This window comes from Ictidomys tridecemlineatus, chromosome 5 (assembly GCF_052094955.1).
Source record: "Ictidomys tridecemlineatus isolate mIctTri1 chromosome 5, mIctTri1.hap1, whole genome shotgun sequence".
NCBI classification, from domain to species: Eukaryota; Metazoa; Chordata; class Mammalia; order Rodentia; family Sciuridae; genus Ictidomys; species Ictidomys tridecemlineatus.
In genome coordinates this window covers 28,835,017-28,848,586 of record NC_135481.1, presented here as the reverse complement: position 1 = coordinate 28,848,586, position 13,570 = coordinate 28,835,017, and the positions used below count along the sequence as shown (strand labels likewise).

Here is a 13,570-nt window from a genome sequence, read left to right as displayed (position 1 = left end):
ATGGAGGGGCACTAGATAGATTGCCAACTGTGTGAGGGCTGAGATCATTTTTTTGTCATATCCCCCCCCCCACTTTCTTTTCCATCTGCCCCACACAATGCCCGGTCCACATTAGATGCATTATGGAGAAGGAGGGAATTACAGTACAAGGAAGAGTTCTTTGATATTTGGAGGTCAGTGAATGTGATTGAGAGGAAGGCTTATAATTAGATACTTAGATTTTGAGTAGCTGCAGGAAATTTAAAGAAAAAAAGTGCTAATCAACATCAGAAAATTACTACAAGTATATATGTTTTCTAAAAAAGGAAAATAAAACTATTGACTAGATGCTTGTTGCTGGCAATATTTTCAGTTTGGAAACCAGGATTTCAAAATATTTATTTTGTAAATGTCAGAAGAAGAGCCTGGGGGGATGGGACGAGCAGGTACACTCTCATGCTGGATGCTCTACAGCTTGCCAGGCAACCCTCCAGGCAACCCCATCAGGCTTAAAAAATTAAAAGCAGAAGCCCATTTTTCGAAATGCTGACCACACAAAGTTCTCTTAGAAGCTCCTATTGGTTTCAAAGTTAATACTTTATTTTTCTTTGTGAGTAGTAGAGGTGTAATACAGGGTTATTTCCCAGTCTTCAGGATCATTCCAAATAAATGTTTCTAGACCCCCTGAGCCATCAAACATGTACTTTTCATTTTTTTTTTTTTTTGGTATCACAAACAGCAATCCTGGGTGTCAGAGCAAATATCTCCAAGGTCCCAGGGGAAGACCCACTCCTTGGCTAGAGCCTCAGAATGGAATTCATCATCATTTCAGATGACTACATTCAGTCTAGAATTAAACTGCTGGTGTGGAACCATTTCCTTGATATCTAACTACAGTAAAGCACTTGATAGCTGGGGGTGAAGGATTTGATCCTGGGTGCTTCCCATTGGGCTCTCCTGTCTTCCTCGGGAGTCCTCCCATCTCTGGAGAAATTTCATTCAGAAAATTACTATTGGCTTAGAATAGAATTATCAAGAAACATAGAAGGGACTAGATTGGTGATTTGCTATTGAAAATAATTTTTTAAAACACAAAAACCAAGTTACTGGGCTGAGGGTGTAGCTCAGTTATAGAAATATACTAGGTTCCGGGCCCTGGGTTCAATTTCCAATATTGAGAAGAAAAAAAAATAGTGACCTTCACTCTGGGACAAGGAAGTTACCAATTATCCTGGGCTTCTTTTTCAATCTTTGATCATCTTTTTGTCTATAGTTTTTATTCACCTTTTCGTTAACGTCTCCCTCACTTTTTCCTTCTTAAATTCGGTTTTCACGCGTGAATTTTTAAAAATTCGGCATTTTCGCAGTTTTCTTTGTTTCATCTTACTCTATTCGTAACTCCAAATCCCAAAGAGAGGATACTCTGCTGAAAGGCTGTCGGCTCATGCCAACCCTAGAAATTCCGGACCTACCAAGAGCCACCTGAGTGGCCATCCTGGAACTTCAGACCACTCCTGGTGTGTCTGTTACCTCCTGGTGGAGGAAGCAAACCGCTCCCCTTTCTAGGTTCCCTAGCTGAACTGGAGGCAGCTTCACCTGGGTTGAAATCCGTTCCGGCAGTCATCCACTCTGGCGAGAGCTTTGCAAGGCTTCGAACCAAGAGCGCTGAAGGAAGAGTTGGTGGAGCATGAAGGAGGGGGTCCAGGTTCCTAGATGACTCTCTGGCCACAGGACCGTGCTAGTCGCAACCGGCGCGATTCTGGGGAAGTTGGCCAACCATCAACCCTTCACGGCTTTTCTTTCTTGGTCACTTTACCTCGTTGAAGAATATTACAAAGGGAACCTACCCACGCCTCCGGGGCGGTGAATTTTCCAGGCTTTAGACCGCCAGAAATGCTGTTCTTTCGATGCTTCCACTTTTGGGGGACAGTACGCCGAATTAACCAGGGGCAGGTGTTGACTTCCAAGGCTGAGGACTGGAAAGGAGAGCGGGAAGAGAGGGGTTCCTCCTCGGTGCAATTTAGAGGAGGCGGGTGTAGCAAAATCCCTTCGGGGTGGTCCCTAAGAGCAGAAGTCACGGGATGCAGCCCAGCCTGTACCCTCAGGCCTATGGAGCGTGGACCAGCCGCCCGACCCTACACGGATTGCGGGCTGGGCGGCCGGGCGCCGGGCCCACTTGGCGAACTCCTCCGCAGTCTCGCGGGGTAACGCCGACCTGGACCTGAGAGCAGCTGCACTTGGGAAGGAAAACTCTTTAAACAAATCATTTTGGTGTCTAATCAATTAGTGTTTGCGCAGTCAAGTACCATAGATTTAACAGAATAATCGTTACCGCCCTTGTCTTTATTTGACCCGCAGACACCTAGAAGATTTAAAAATAAAACGCTGGTGTTCTGGTTTCCTCACCCCTTGCCTGGGTCTCTCTCCTGGGGCCTGCTGGGCCTGGATCCCGGCCTTTTCTTGCTTTCTCCCAAGTCTTTTCCCTTCCCGCTTCATCTCTCACACTTACCTTCTGATACTTTACCTTCTTTTCTTGCCCTTCCCACCCTGTCGGCCTTCCGCTTCTTGGCCACCTCCTCTGCTTCCCTCCGCCTCTGGCTGGCACAAGAACCAGCCCCCGCGTTTCGGACCCGGGGCTCAGGGCAAGTGCACCTGCCCTTTGGCCTGAGAGCCGTTCAGGCGTAGGATTATGGAGTCTCCAAGCGTCCAGTTGTATTTTCCCCAGACCCCTGCTCGGCTTGCTCCTTCCTGAACTAGCCCGATACTCGAGGGATCATGTTAGAGTCCTTTAGTTTTTGTGCATGAGAGCTTTTCGGGGTCTTGTGGCATAAATGCGGTGACCCAGGGCTCGGGAGTGGGGTTAGGAGGAAAAGCTGGGAGTACACAGACTGATCTCTAACGCGCCAATGCTGGGCAGGGACGTAGGACCTGTGGACTGGCAGGAGCCGAGCGCCCCAAAAGCACAGCTGTTGTGAGGGGGGAGGGGGAAGGTGGGGAGTAGAGGGGGAGGGGAACTGTCTTCTCTGAGGTTCTCTGGGCCGGCCCGCTCCCAAGGTCCAAGGGTCCAGGCAGGAGAGTCTCCAGGCGCTCCTGAATAGCTGTTCCTGAGTTTTCCTCCCGGTCCGGTGTCTTTTTCAGGCCTAACACGTGTGGGCCGGTATCTGTATGTAGGCAGGACAGCAGTGCGCCATGCCCGGCTTGAAGGCCTCCAATGCTTTGCTGAGGAAGTGCCCGGCCCTGAAAGGAAGTCCCAGAGGTTGGCTGGATGGTCACTAGGGCCAAGAGACCTGGTGGTGGGGCTGTGGGGCTGTGGGGAATCTGGGTTTTAGGTTGAAGAGCTTTTAGAGACCCTGATGGACAGGAACACCTGCATCCTTTAGTTCTTAAATTAATTTAGAGGACCAGGGAGGTCCAGAGTGGAGGCTGATACTTTCAGATAGTGGGTTGGTTATAGGTGAGGTTGTAATTTTAAAGGGGGAGAAGGCTACTGAACTGCAGGTTTAGCTCCCCCTCAGGCCCCACTGCCAGTCCTCTTGGGGGTTCTGCTGCACCGAACCTAGAACATTTGGAGATACCTGGAATTGCCTCTCAGTCCAAATGCACCATCATCCACACAGCGAAACTTCCACTCTAAACAATAGATGATTATAATACACTTGACTACTGCCTGTATTTTCCTGTTTAACATACATTAATCCGAGTAACAAAAAAATCAATATTGCTAACAACACTGCAAACAAATCCTAGTCTCACACAAAAACCTCCAAGGGTTTTCAGTCATTCCTACCTCCTTGAATTTTGTTATTTGCCTCTAGCCCACAGGTAGGTCCTGGCTATCCTGGAATACAATCCTGTCTTAAGAGCCCTTCTCTAAAGATTCTGATTTCGCTTTTGCCATGGGGGAAATCAGGGACCCTCTAAATCCCAGCGTTTTCTCTCCTGGCATCTTTTGAAGACCCTGGGTTTTACTTCAAACTCTGTTCCCTCCAGCACCAGTGAAAGCCTAAAGTCAGTGGCCAGTGACTGTTTTTTTTTTGTTGTTGTTTTCTCCCTAACAAAACCCCATCTTATATGTGGCAACCCCAGCTCCTCTCCAAGGCAGGAGACCCTAAACTGGGCTTTTCAGCCATCTTGCTCCCATTCTAGCCATCTGAAATGAATCTGGTGGTTATGGTTGGATATTTATGAATCTTATTATGACTATTTTAAAAAATGGTGTTTTCCACCTGGAAGAAACAAACCAGAAGAGCTGGCCAATGAAGAAACTTAGGTTTGCAAAACACTGAATTATTTAGTATTGTATTTCAAGGGAAAAATAGCTTTCTTAAATCATCCCCGCAATATAAATTGCAGACTTACAGTATAGTCCTGGTAAGTCTAAATTTTTAAAGGAGCAATATTCAAAGAGACATAGATGTCTGTATTAATTATTTATTCGCCGGTGCCTTCCTTCGTTTCTAACTTATTATTAATTAGGCGCCTCTAGTCTTTCGCAGAGCGCTCCACTGAGCCGGTTGCAGCTTTAAATATGAATTAAAAGCAAATCCAAGCTACTGTAATGCGAAAATTATTCCGTGTCTTGCATGGCAGAGATGAATAGCTGCGTGGATCAATACCGTGAAACTCGGCTCCCAACGACAGGGTTATTGATAGCTTATATTAATGATGTTAATGATGGAAAAAGGAAAACAACGGCCCACCCGACTTAGAAACTTTTTAGCCACTGAAACCCCGCAATAAAAAACGGGAAGGGGGCAGGGATCGGGCTTAAGTGTAATAAGAAAATTATTTATGAAACCGGATAAATGACTTCAGAGCTTTGATGCATTTGAACCTAACGCTCTTGGCTCCTGGCGGCCCTGGCTCCAGCTGGGGAGACCGCGAAAACCCCAAGCCACGCGGAACTGGGGAGCCAGGGGCTCTCCGGCGGCCTCAGCAGCCTCCGGTTTGCTCCCTCTGCCTTGGTCCCCGCGGGGAGAGCCTTCTGGGGCGCCGGTCGCTGAAGCGTTTGGAAGTTGGCGGAATAGGGCTGGCGAGAGGCTTGTCCCTCTACTGTCTGGGCAGGGACAGGTAGCAAGGTCAGTGGGTCCCAGCGGCTTGGGACTTTGGCCCGATTTCTCTACTGGTTCTCTAGGCACCTGCCCCCAGAGGGACGTCTAATGCTTTGACCGTGCCGGGAGGACCCTGGTCCGGGTCTGCACTGATGCCTCCTGCCCATCTGGCTAAGGTTCTCGGGATTCTCCCAAATGCAAACTAGTGGCCGTTTCCTGAGCAGGAGAGGAAGGGTTTTATACGAAGAGAAACGGTTCTAGACGGGGCGGAAAAACTGAGGAAAAAGCTTGTTCTCCTTCCCCGTGTCTTAGTGGGTTCTTTACCAGGCCCCAAGTTTAATGGGCTTTGGCATCCGGCTCTCCCGCAAGCGCGGGATCCGCTAGGCTCGGCGTTCCTGCGGGGGGGGGGGGAGAGAATGGACTCTCTGGTCTAAGTAAGCCCCATCCTACAGTAATTCGGCACAGGCGCCGGCCCCCCTCCCTGCCAGCCCCAAATATCGACCCACTCTCTCCTCCCCTCTAGCCAAGGGCCACTGAGAAGGAGGAGGGCGCAGGGTGGGGAAGCGAAAGGTTAAATCCTGACCCTAGAGGACGGCGGGAAAGGTCAGAGCCCGAGGGTCAATCGCAGGCCCAGGTCCCATCCCCCCTTTGCTGGGCGTAGAGCCGTCTGGTCCCTTCCCCCAGCCAGGGTCCTCTACCATCTGAGTCGTACAGGGGTCGACCCCTGGTAGCAATGGCACGGTGCTGGAGAAGCTTGTGTAGCTATTGGTGGTCCCCTTCTTGCAGCACAGAGAGGCCAGACCTAAGCTTAAATTTTTGGATTCCAGTAGGAAGGGAGGAGGGGCGGTCGGGAGCTGCAAGAAAAGGCTCAGGTAGATAGGAGCAATCTCACTTTCCTTCTCATAGACTGGACAAATTTGCATTTTTCTTCATTATATACTTTAAAATTTCTCTCTCTGTCTCTCCTCTTCTTTCCTTCCTCTTCACCAGCCTTTCATCTCTCCCTAGCTTTTTTCACTTCTCTTCCCTTCCCTTCCCTTTCTGTCTTCTCACTTCTTCCTTTTCATTTTTTCCCTTCTTTCCTTCCTTCTCCACTTTTCTTATTTCCTCCCCCCTTTCTCCATATTGTTCTTATTCTTTACTTCTAACTTTGCTCTTTATTCCTTCCCTCTCCTTCTCTAGATGGGGTCTGGTGCAGATCTTTGTACATCTGTACTTTCATATGAAAAGTGCTGGCTTCATTTGGCATCAACATAAACTAATCTTGTTTTTGAAAAAGGAGAGAGACTAAGGAGGCTCAGGTGAGCCACTGAGACTTTGCTGTAACTGGCTTCCACAGTGCTTCTCAGCTAGGTCTTTGCTACTACTATCCATGTTCCAGTGACCCAGGTCTGAAGTCTGGGGCTTGTCATCTGTGTGGGCAGCTCTTCTGGCTAATTCTCCACAGTGCCGTGGTGTAGGCCCCTGACAGCTTCATATTTTGGGGTTATTGTTTTTATTTACTTGATTTTACTAAAAAATTTAAAACAAAGTTCATCTCAGAGGCCTTAATCACTGAAAACACCAGTCAAGCCTTAACTGTCTTTGCCAGGAGTGGCTAAGTTGAAACTGTTATTTAGATAATTAGAGAAAAATGAAGCTTCCTGCCACTCGAGAAAAATCTCAGCTATCTGCTTTCAAAGTCCACAATCAACTACGTGTTTCAGAAAAGCTCTGGCTGCATAGACTCAGTCTCATTGCCGCACCATCTCAAACACAAGGCCCTTCTTCAGAAAGGAAACACAACAGACACTGCAAAAAATCACTTGATTCTGGAAAAAAATCAATATCAAAATTAGATTTATTGTCTGCTTATGTGATTAAAAATGACAAAGTGTTGGCTTTTATTTTCATAAAAAGACAGAAGCCTGAACAAAATAATTTACTATCGAGTACTTCTTGCTTCATTTGCCTGGCAAAACCTGGAGAAGGCTAGTGGGCCACTTGGAAAGTGCAATGTAAGGAGCCCGATGCTCCCTGCACAGAGGTGAGCTCCAGATTGAAGGATTTGTGTCTTACTGTATGTAGAAGGGAAATAAATTTCCTAATCTCTAATTTGCTGCAATGCCAGTGCAGCTGGTTAGTTCTCAGTTTGCCTTGTTCCAGAGGAATGCTGGGTGATCTGTCCCTTGTCCCTAACTTTTCAACTCAAACTCAAGTTCCAGGTCTTGTTCCCCAAAATGACTTTAGAGTGTTGCTGACTTATTGGTTTTTGGTTTCCAGTAGAGTCATACACTCTCTGGTTAGCTCAGCTGGCCTTCCTGATCGCATCCAGCCTTAGACCCCTGTGTGTGCTGTGAGTGTGTAGTTTCAGCTGCTTGGTGGGGTGAGTTCTCTTCCCCTCGGAGGCTTGAGAGGTTTTCAGAATCCGGGCTGGAATCCAGAAAAGGGGTTTCCAAAACCTTTGGGCTGGAATCTTCAAGTGTTATGGGTGATGTGCACATTCTAGGAATATCACTGTGTTTGGGAGGACTGATTACACCTGAGCCCAAGGTTATTTATCTTCATTAAAAACAAAATAGAAAAACTAAAAAAGCAAAGACAAAAAACCGCAGTGTATATTTCATCTTATGTTTCCCATCATCCTCAAACCAATTCAGTCTACTACTTTTGGGTGAGCATCCTGCATGTGAAGCACACACTCCCACTAGTTCACTGCCCACACTGGAACAAAGTGGCTCCCTGACCATGAAAGGTTATGGAGCGTGGCCCACGAGAGTGCCAGTGGTTTCACACACATGTAACAGCATCATTAGGAAAATAATACAAAGCTGGGTTCCTTAGATCCCCTGAATGCACCTTCCAATTGAGAATTGACGCTGTTTGGGATACACATGCCAGGATTCATTTGTGAAATTAGTAACTGGTCCTCCTTTTTGTTCTGGAACCCAACCGAGAAGGCTTATCTCCTGGTAGTTGTGGAAATGACACCCAACCATCTCCTCCGAGGAATCTCCACGGGCATGGTTTCTCCAAGGTTATTTTGCTCTCCTATTGGGATCAAGGGCTTAAGGAGAAATAGATGTGGATCCTTGGTTCCTTGGAAATCTGACAGCGTTCCTCTCTTCCCCATCCAAACAGGCTTGAATTTCTGTTTTTGCACCTGTCTTGTTCAGGCCAATGCACCCCCAGAGTCCTTTGCCTTTCCCTCAGACGCCTGAATGGAGGACGTGTTGATCCCTACAGAAAAGTCTGTCTAGGCCACCTTGGGGATGGAGAAGACGCCCTAAGGTCCAGGTGTCCGGTGGTTCTTGCTGTGGGGCAGCACTAGCTCCTTTCAGCATGAAGACAGGTTCTGCCATTAGCTTCTAAGGGAACAAACCTGGCCTCTCCCATTGCTCTATCAGATCCTTTCTCCAGCATCTTCACCCAAGAACCTCCCTCTCCAGCCTGGAGGGTCGAAGGTCAGGCCTTCTCTAGGCACACAGACTTCTCTGCACCACTGGCTGAAGCAAGCGCTGGAGCAGTCTCCCCTGTAATTGAGGCTGGATGCCCATTGCCGACCAGGGAGAACAGACACAGATCTTAGAGCTCCCCAGTCCCCCGACAATTTAGCCTGTATCTAATGACATGGAGTTTTGAGGGGGTGGGAATGGAGCAATTTTATTTAGGAAATTATGAGTGACTACATAAAGTCACTCATCTAGACATTTTAGGAGTTGTTTTTTTTTCTTTAAAGGAGGCGCGGTTTTAATAATTGTGTCCACATTTGGTATCTTCTAATGCATCATTTCATTACCCAACCTGGCCAGAGCTGAAAAGAAGTTGCCAGAAGGGATACAGGAGAGGCAAACGAATGTCCAGCCCTCCAATTAGACAGTTCTGTTCCAAAGGGGCCGACCTTTTGATTGCATGGGGGCAATGCCGACTGGCAGAGCAAAAAGCAGATTTCTATGCATGTTCACGTGGCCCAATGTAATGAACACATCTCCATCAATTCCTGGAGGCAGAGGGCTCAATTTACTTGTTTTAGCTGTGTAGTGTTCTCAGCCTCAGCTCTGACTGACTACAGAGCAGCTAGTAGTTAGAATTCTCTCTCCAACGAAAGCGATGGTCAATAGAATTCTTGGTATCAAATGAGCAATAATTTGCTGTGGCTACATGCTGGATAATGAAAGATGTTAGTGGGATCAATAAAAAATGAAAACACTTTTACTTACATCTTGAGTTACTGTTTTAAGAGAGGGAATGCGGTGCAACAAACCCAAAGCTAAGTTCAGAGCCTTCCGATACCTTCTTCAGAACCCAGAGGCAGAGTTTTGTCACTACCTGACTGGCTCTTCCTGTTGTTCCACAGGCCACTACCTTTTCCTTCAATGTTGACAGGAGAGTAGATTATTTGCATCAAATTAACCCTGTAGAAGCCAGTAATAATTTAACTGCAAGGGCTCCATTTCTTCTCTTCCTAAAGGCAGAAATAAATTTTAAATTGTTTTCCACCAGGATGAAATGTCACCTAATTGATTGTAGTTTACCAAAAATGTATGCAAATGTCCCAAAGCTGAATTGTCTTTTGAAATGCCTCAAAACGTGCATTTGATCAAGATGGCCATGAGGGCCTGTGTTCTTTGGTTGTACATATAGGGGCAAAGGAAAATATTTAATTCCTTTTGATTTGGTTTGTGTTGCTATCAAAATCTGGAAACTTCAGGCCATAATCTCATTTTTTTCTGATAAACTATTTCCTTCATCTCCTTACATAATAATTTCATCTGCTCAATTTGTTTTCATTTTATATTGGGTTTATTTGTCCTATCCACTCTGCTTTTCTCACCGTATGATCCCAACTGCTCTCTTATTTATCTTGTCGTTAGAATGCTTATTGTGAAATGATCAGAGAAACATTACATATTTAAAAGATACCAAGACTTTTTAAAAAAAGGCACAATGAAAAAGCTCACTCCCAGACAGCTCCCAGCACCAGAACAGATACAAGTAAAGAACATTTGAAAATGTGTTTGACTACTTCAGAAGGCTTAAAAAAACCAAAAACCCTATATTTTGCTCACCACATAAAGCAAAACATACGAATTTAGCCACCTCTTTAATTTCCTCTGACTAGAGGAGCTGGTTGTGCCACCGAGTTAACGGTCAGTTCTGCAAGATCAGTGTGGCTTGTGATCATCTTTAGCAGGTTTGGGTTGGATTTGGAGAGACAACGAGCAAGAGGGAAATTTAGAAACAGTGAGCTAGACTAGGGAAGTGCAGAAAAGTTTCAATTTGGGGATTTTCCCCAGTAAGTGAATCTAGATGGCTAGGTTTCTTACAGGGCTGTCTGAGAAACAGGTTCGTTTAGCCACCGCACGCTGCCTAGAGGGAGAACCTCGCACAAACCGGAGACTCTAGCTGGCGTACCCGCCACCGGCGCGGGGCACGCCCGTGTTATTTACACCCTGCTCAGAGGGCCGGTCTCCACTCTCATTTGTCACTTTAAACTCCCAGGGAGGACCCGTTTGTTACCTGCCGTGGACGGGCACGCAGGCTGGGAGGGAGCCGGCCCCGCTCAGCTATCCAGCGGTGACGCTGGCTTTGCCCTCCGCCGGTGGCTTCTACCTTTGTGTGTGTGTGTGTGTGTGTGTGTGTGTGTGTGTGTGTGTGTTGCCACAAGCTCAGCAGTGGACCAGAGTGGCCAGGCCCCTGGAGTCTGCTCCGGCCTATCGTCCCCTTCTTTTCCTCCCCCTACCGCCACGTACGCCTTGAGACTGGCTTACCCTGGTGGGCGAGTCGCGGCGCATTAGCGGATTTCATGGCAAGTTGCTTCTGTGACATGCGATCAGGTTCGCGTTCGAGGATTTGCCCCTAGGAGGGAGGGAAACGAGAGTCAATTTGCATAATTTCAAATAAGAAATAGGAAAACGGGGAACAGAATTTTAAGCCCATAATTCCTCCCTCTGCCCGGAAATTATAAATCAGTCCCTCTTCGCCCAGTGCAGAGCAGGAGAAAGTAATCGGCACACGTAGCAGGTAATACCTTTTATTGCGCTCATTTTAAAGACAGGGACGGGACGGCCCCCTGCTCCAAGACTTTCCTTGTAGCCCGGCCCGGGGCAGGCGGATCAGCCGGGGCGCTCTTTGGCCCACGGATTCCTGCCAGGTCGCGGAATACGGGGCGCCGGGAAGAAAGACCTTGGGCTTGATGCCCAGCGGCCCCCCTCAGCGCCTAGGGTCTGAGCCAGACACACAGACCCCAATTCCCTCCGGCTCCTTCGTCTCCATCTTTAAGTCCAAGCAAAGATCAGTTCCCTCCCTCTCTCTCTGGCTCGCGCACACACATTTGTAGTCATAAATAAATAGCTCCCAGCTAAATCAGGAACCGGAGAAGAGAAAGGGAGAAGGAAGGAGAAAAGAGAAGGATGAGAACCGTGGCGCGAGTCTCGCCTCTCCCGGCGCCGTGTGGCTCTTTTTGGTCAGGCCAGCCTTGCATTTGGGGGATGCAACTTGCATTTGAATAGCTGCCTGGGCTAGTTATGGACCCGGGAAAGCTCTGAAAGGGAATCACTATGCAAATTGTCCCAGTTACAATCGAAAGGTTCGATCTCCAGGAGCTGCCTGACGGAAGTTGATGTCAGCTATCTGTGCATTAGGGTTGCATTACCGCCTTCGCCATCCTCCTCACCACCCCCTCTCGCGCCTGCCCGAGATTTTTTTTTTTTTTTGCTTATGTGTATATTTTCCCTCAGTAATTAAGGGGGGGGGATAAAGACTGAAGGTGGCGGCGTCGCTGGCTTGGGCCTGGGAGGCCCAAGGGCGGAGAGGCGAGGAGGTGTGGCCGTTCTGGGGTTGGGGGTGGGGGTAGTCATTCTTTTGCAGCAGGTGTTGATGGTGTGTCTGAAATCAAATATTTAGAATTTTTTTTTTTAATGCTTTGGAAGACGAGATGGTGGGGGGCTGGGCCGGCGACGTCTACCTCCTCCCGTCCGCTTGATCCTACAATGTTGGCTGCAGATCAATACTCGCTCACTGTAATCCCAGTAATTGTAGGGCTCGAAGCTTTTATTTTAAAGAAATAGGACACTAGGGCTCAGGCAGGCGGCTGAGCGGCACGGTTGGGTCGCGGTACCTTCGGGGTCCTTTTGGGGCGCTCATCTTTTACCTGGGAACCCTAAAGCTCCCCGCAGTAGTGTGATTTCGATATTGCAGCACCCGGCGTTAGCCAGGGGCCATCAGGGGGTATCCGCCAGAACAGGGATACGGCGTTGCTTCCTGGAAGGAATGGGTTGGGGGAGAAGGCGACGTGGGGGACTTAGGGCAGGCAGCATGCGGCCGGGCGTGCGGCTCAGGATCCCACCTCTTGCTGGCCTGGGTCCTGACCAGCGGGTCAGGCCTGGGGCTGGGCATCTTGGGCTTGAGTACCGAGCCTGGGCCAGTCCCAGACCTTTCTGTTGGGGCCCGAGGATGCGGGAATCAGCCTATGTGGAGAGTTTTTGTCCATTTTCTGCTTCTTTCCAGCAGCCAGAGGCCGGGCCAGGCTGCAAACTGGCCTAGTTTGGGCCTAGTGTTCGTTGAATCCTCGACTTGGGAGGCAGTCAAGGGCACTAGGACCCGGCGAAACAGCCCGGTAGACCGGGGCTTTCTTGGGAAGAGCACAGCCGCGCGTAGGGCCGACGCCCACCGACCCCGTTGCGCCGGCGGGACCTGCAGGTTCCGCCCGCCGCCTGCTGCCTCGGCCGCCCGCCCTTTGCTGGCAGAGTCCTGGCAAGACTGCTGGGGCCTGAGACTGGCCTCCGCGCGGCTGACCGCCGGCAGCTTCTGGCGCCCCCGAAAATGACCATCTGTCATTCAATTAAGGTTTCAGGGCAGCTGATGGGGGAGCCAGGGTCAGCGACCCCAGGACAAAACGGCCTGCTGCCTCGGATAGGAGAAGTTCAAATGTTAAATGCAGAACATTGTGCCCTCTCCCAGTCCCGGCCCCCACCGGGCCGCAGGTCCGACCGGTGGACAGCAGCGGGGTGAAGGGCAGCGGTCATTAGCACTTAGATTTCAGCTCTGGGCCGGGCTCCTTCTGTTGGGCTATTTTGACCAGAGAACCTTTAACCCTTTCACGCCAGCCAACCCTCAAGGGAAGGACAGATTGTCCGAAGAAGGAAGAAAGAAAGATCAGATGCGCCCATATAAAGAGGTTTCAAACTGTATTTCTGGACACTACTTTATAGGAAAAGCAAACAACATACCTTCAAGATACAAGAAAGTTCATTATAGCCAAAACAAACTAAACGGGGTTTTTTTAAATAAAGTTTTAAATTTGGGGAAGAGGTACGTTTGTTAAATATGACCATGGAACTACTGGGCCAGTGTCGGGAGAATGGGTCTGTAAAACCTTCCAGACTTACCTCCTGTAAATGTGTTTACCCAACATGAGTGAGTAGTGATGAGCTCCAGCTAGCTCAGATAACTCCCTCTGAAAGGTTGGTGATGATAATCTCCATTGCAGTCAGTCTCATATACAGTTGAAAATAGATTGGATAGTTGGCCTTTCCCTTTTAAGACTTTTCTCTAATAAG

The 13,570-nt window shown here is 48.5% G+C and overlaps 1 non-coding gene across 1 annotated transcript; it reads right to left on the bottom strand.

Moving 5' to 3' along the window:
- Positions 1–6,852: 6,852 nt before the first annotated feature.
- LOC101960907 (uncharacterized) lies at positions 6,853–11,599 on the bottom strand. The gene is made up of 3 exons (XR_002484061.3): positions 11,041–11,599; positions 10,781–10,868; positions 6,853–9,474 (listed from the first exon to the last, which is right to left on the bottom strand). It is a non-coding gene; the product is annotated as an uncharacterized LOC101960907 (transcript).
- Between the last annotated feature and the right edge of the window lie 1,971 nt (positions 11,600–13,570).